This window comes from Sinocyclocheilus anshuiensis, unplaced genomic scaffold, assembly GCF_001515605.1.
Source record: "Sinocyclocheilus anshuiensis isolate Anshui unplaced genomic scaffold, SAMN03320099.WGS_v1.1 scaffold199, whole genome shotgun sequence".
NCBI lineage: Eukaryota > Metazoa > Chordata > Actinopteri > Cypriniformes > Cyprinidae > Sinocyclocheilus > Sinocyclocheilus anshuiensis.
The window spans coordinates 167,011-172,241 of NW_015552582.1; positions in this window are offsets into that span (position 1 = coordinate 167,011).

Below are 5,231 nucleotides of genomic sequence, written 5' to 3' on the forward strand. Positions count from 1 at the left end.
AAAAAAATCCAAACATGTAAAACAGCCAATGTCTGTGTGAGTTTTTTGTTGTCCTGTGTTGATCTCTTGTGGTGGTTAATCCAATATAAAAAATGAACCTCTATTTAGTAATAGCTCAGGTAGCCTAGGGAGACCACTGAATAATCGGCAGCAGAAAGTTTTGGAAAGGTTCAGTGCCAAGACATAAAAGGACTTTAAAGAGTCTGGACGCGGTTCAGTCAGTAAACTGACGCCAGACTCTTTGTCGGCGGAACGCTTGGATAGTTCGGTTCAGCTTTGTTTGACCACGAGGTGGAGACACAGTACACATTTTCCCGAAGACATGGTGTTTTCTCACTACATTCGTACAGCTGTAACTTTTTAAATCCTAAAACATACGTATACAGCAAAATATAGGCCTAACATATAACAGCTCACATGGACACATATATAATTATTAAGATTATTGTGCCTATCTATAGGCTAGCTACTTAATATATCTGTGTGCGGACATTATGTGGGATTAACTGTTTACTTTATTTTAAAACTAAATTTGGTCATCTGAATTTAATTTGGTATTCAAACTTTTTCTGAATGTTGAGACTACAGTGCGTAAACAGATTTCAGTCCTGCAGCACACTTTGTTGCATTGCCTTTGTTTCTTTTGATTTCAAAGTCCCGTCACTGGTTTAAGCGCTTGTTTTGCCAAATTTCCAATCAGACATTCCACGCGCGCGTGTTTTATCTCTCTGTCTGTCTGATCCTCAGACCCCTGGGTTCCATCAGCGCTTCAGCAGACAGTCAATGCCACTCAATCTGAAGTGGTCAGCTCTGTTAAAACTCAGTTATCCTGAAGAAACGCACCAATTATTTAATTTAGTCCTTTAAAAAAAATTAGATAAATAAAATCAAGGTAAATAATTAATGAAATAATGTCCAGTTATTTTGTCAGATAAGTGGTTCCGCAAGGTCTACTTTAAAGTGAAGAAAAAAAAAATCTCGTTTTACAGCCCAGAGAAGACTTGAAGCTCTGCCGTTTGTTCATGTCAGCCCTCTCAAGCTAATTGTCCTTGGTGAATCCGGGGGTGTTGAGTAAGACTGTAATTAGTCGACCCCTTTCTGTGCCGCAATTTGGGAATCCATTGGATTGCAGTGGGAATCAATTGTGGAATGGCAGCCGCATACGGGTGCGCTTTTGGTACCGCTCATCTGTCCAGCGGTGACTGGAGCGCAAATTTCGGCCCGCACTTTTCTCTGCGCACCCCCCATCGCCAGGCGCCCACACACAGATGCGCAACTGGCTACCAAACACAACCGATCCCCTGCGCTTGACACTTTCGGGCAACAGCTGAGCGAGGGGTGCCCTCCAACACCCAGTTACTTCACGCGTAAAAGCGAGTTCCATGGGAATAAAAGAAAGCGGTCTAAAGATAGTCTGTTGAGGTAAAGTTACCGAGTGCAGTTGTAATCGCTGCAGAGAAATAGAAAAGAGAAAATGCATAATTTTCTTTAATTTCATCCAGTTTCAGCCTTATTTTAGTCAAGGCAAAGCAACACGGTCTTCTTGATCCTTGGTAAATAGCATCTAAATTGCATTAAGTTAATCCAGATGTGAGAGAAGTTCCCCATTCATGCATATTCATCATCGACTCGGACTTCAGCGCAGGAGGCGGCAAAGAAGTTTTCTAAACTCCTCAATCGTGCTTTGACACCATCGCTAATAAACAAATATCCATTCCGCAGTCTAATCCAATGAGTGGTATTCCAGTATGGTTATGGATATCCCATTTAAATTTTGATGGGTAAACAAGGTTCCAAATCTAGTCCGAAATGTGCTTGCCATTAGATGCCAGTACTGCGCCTCTCCACGGGCTGAGACACCCCCAGCTGCGCGCCTGCGGCTCCAACTGAGACACAGCACAACCAGGCTTTGACTTTACGGACGACAACGCGATTCCTTGGGGAGAAAAGTCTATAATCCTGTTCGATACAAAAGTGTCCAGAATCAAAGTTGAAAAATCCGTCTCTTTTTTTCTGAGATGAAAACTAATGGTTGACTTGTCCATCGTGAGCGTTGATGAAAAAAAAAATTAAAATCCCCGTGTCATTTAAAAGTAAAACAATTTAGCGAGTTGATATAGGGCTATAGTGAATTTTCTTTTTAATCGTCTCAGAAATAGAGAAAACTCATTAATTTAAAAATGCAATAGTTAAAAAAGAAATAAAAGAACAGCTTTAATTAGTCTAATCCTGAATAAGTGCAATTATGCTTAAAGGTTCAAATGTTTTTGAACATCTGAGGGAAACTTTGCATGAAAGAAAATACAAAAGAAACTAATTAAACTAATGTAAACATACAATACCTTTTAATCCCTTTTGGTTGCTCCCTTTGATAAAAGAACAGCCAAAATGAATGGCAAAGCTCTTGTAAAATACTCTAATCAACCCAAGGGTCCTCAGTTGTAAAGCAATAGTAATCCTCTCCCTTGTGCTGCGCACCTCCGTCCTGCTCCACGGCCACTCACACAAATGCGCCTCTGCAACAGCAACCTGTAATTGATTCAATGTTACAGTCCATCCTTCCCAGACAACTAATCATCTGGCTCAAAGTAAATAACTCTCAGGAAACGGCCCCTCCTCCCTCTGCCCCAGGCGTCCTTTCAGAATAAGAGTCCGTGTTTTCACACTACAGCTCCGAAGAGGAGTCAGATTTCTCCGTGCTCTGCAGTTCTGAAGGAGGTGCATGAAAAGAGGTTGAGCGGGGAAGAAAAGGACCATATGTTTTTTGTAAGTCCAAAAGGGGCCCTTTTGGAATAAAGGGATCTTTTTGTGGGGACAATGAAGGCAAGTGACCCATTAAAAGTGTTTTTATAGAGGCTTAGGTAGGAAAGAAATCAAAGAATTGGGAATGCACAATTACATTCAGTTCCTCGATCATTGTCATCACGCTGCATTCTTCACGTTCAGCTTTTAGTTGATTGCGCTTTTCAGTTGTGGTTGTTGCTGCTGCAGCAGCTATTTGCACTTTATTTTATGCATATTCATTTAAGATGACTTTCATTTGTGGTTCTCGTGTCATTTCTGCAAGGACGTTCAATATTTCAGTTTATTCAGCCTTCATTTCTAATAAACAAAATGTGATTAATGCCTGGGATTCTCAGATAATACACTTTTTTTTTTGTGAAGAGTGCAGTGTGATTGTGAAATGGTTCATTCAGTAGAGAAATTGCAAAATTGTGGGTCCATCAAAAGCACGTGCTGACGCATGCAAGGGGGCGCTCTAGCATAAGAAACAATTTCAATCGTTCTCAGTCTCTCTTCCTGTATATAATTTATTATAGCCTACTTTTAAATAAACATTTAAATAGCGTCTAAGACATTACCACTCGTGAAACTTTATATAGGGTTAATCTGTATTCGATATGTGAAATCTGTGGAAAAAACCCTCAAAGACAGAATTGCCAGTATACCTCTTCTCCTAAGGCATACCAGACTGCAGGTAATGGATCATTATGAATTAGTACTCTACGTGTCCCAGCACACGGTGAGTGAAGCCCGGGGCAGGCTTGGCCCCCTTTAGCCCGTTCAGTTCTTCCTGCAGCCGGTTCAGAGGAGCGCGCCTTGCAGCTCACCCTCACAGAGAAACACATCTCCAGTTGCTCAGCACAATTATTTCCACATTTGTTCTGGAAACAAAAGACTCTAATCTCTGAGACTAAAACTGAAGCCTGCAGAAACAGAGCGGATACCTTGATTGGTGCTTTATTTAAATGCATTGAAGTGAGCAAAATATTGGCAACCAATAGGCCTACGCGCAATTATGCGGTTCTAATTTAACAGGCTGTAGTTTGTTATTGTTAAGCTTTCTGCATTAAAGGTATTTCAATTTAAGAAGCAGACCTGTCAACTATATACCAAACAGACGTAGCCTGTTTGATAATGAGAATATTCTGAATGACAGAATATGATCAGATCAGCTGTCTCTAAAAGTTGCTGAAAAGTTTAAAACCAAGCACTTGTCAAACAATCGTGAAAACTCTAAAAATTCAACAGATAATTTCTAAATTTTTCTGATGTGCTGTAATTTAATAAAATATTTAATACAAACTGCATTTTTTTCCAAATAAAATGCGTTCTTAAACTACAAAACAAACAATACAACATGACTCTGTAAAAGAAAAAAATCTAAGATAACGTTAAATATTCCGTATTCAGCGATAATGTGACTGTTTGTTCGGAAATCATTTCATTTCAGTTTAAAATAATATCCAGTATGGGACAAATGCGCGAGCAGGAGGGAGAATCTGTCTCAGCTACGGGACACCACACACCAGCACTTTAGTCTACCTCCTCTCAGTAGCCTAGTCTGAAGACAAGATGAATAAATCGTTTTCACAATAACATGCACATCCAGTGAGAGTCTGGCTGATGTTGCGGCCGAGTTTTTACCTTTAATGTCTGTATGAAGAAATGCGGTGTGAGTTTTAAGTCTAGACTATCTTTAGAGAGAGATAACCACATGGTGGCGTATAGGCCTATGTCCATCGGTGGGACAGCCTGCATCCAACTCTCTCCTGTCATTACAGTTCAAGCCTATTAAGAAAGAGAGAGAGAATCAGAGAGATAGAGTGTGAGAGAGAATTAAAGCCCCCTGGGAGTAATACAAATGGATTCGAAGTACAAACCACATTAAAACAAATTGATTTCACTTTATTAGAGCTATAACAATTGATTTCACTTTATTAGAATTGATTTCACTTTATTAGAGCTATAACAATAACGATAAAGGGTGCAATAACAACAAAGACTTGAGGTTTGACATTTTTACATGCATATGTTGTTTCACAGAAAAAAAGAGCAGACTAGTCATTTTACCACAATCTGCTTTCACTGCTACGTTGTCAACTGATTTAACACAGTAACCAGTAGTAAAGAAGATTCAATTCCAGTTTCCTTAAGGCAAATGTGATATTAATTCTCAGTCTTAGAAACATAAAAAATTAAGCGTGAAAATATGCAAAGCTTATGGAGAACAGAAAATGCTTTTAGAAGGATTCATTAGATCAGAATGGTGGGGAAAAAGATATTCAAGCATTCCAACTCCAAAAGAAAAAGCTTTCTTTGTTATCTGTGCTGATATGGAGTCATACTGTTTGCATGGTCAGTGGTCACTGGCTCTGACGCGCTGTTTTCACACACGCGCTGTCCAGCGTGCTGAAGCTCGCTATTGTTTTTCTTTATTGGCTATATAT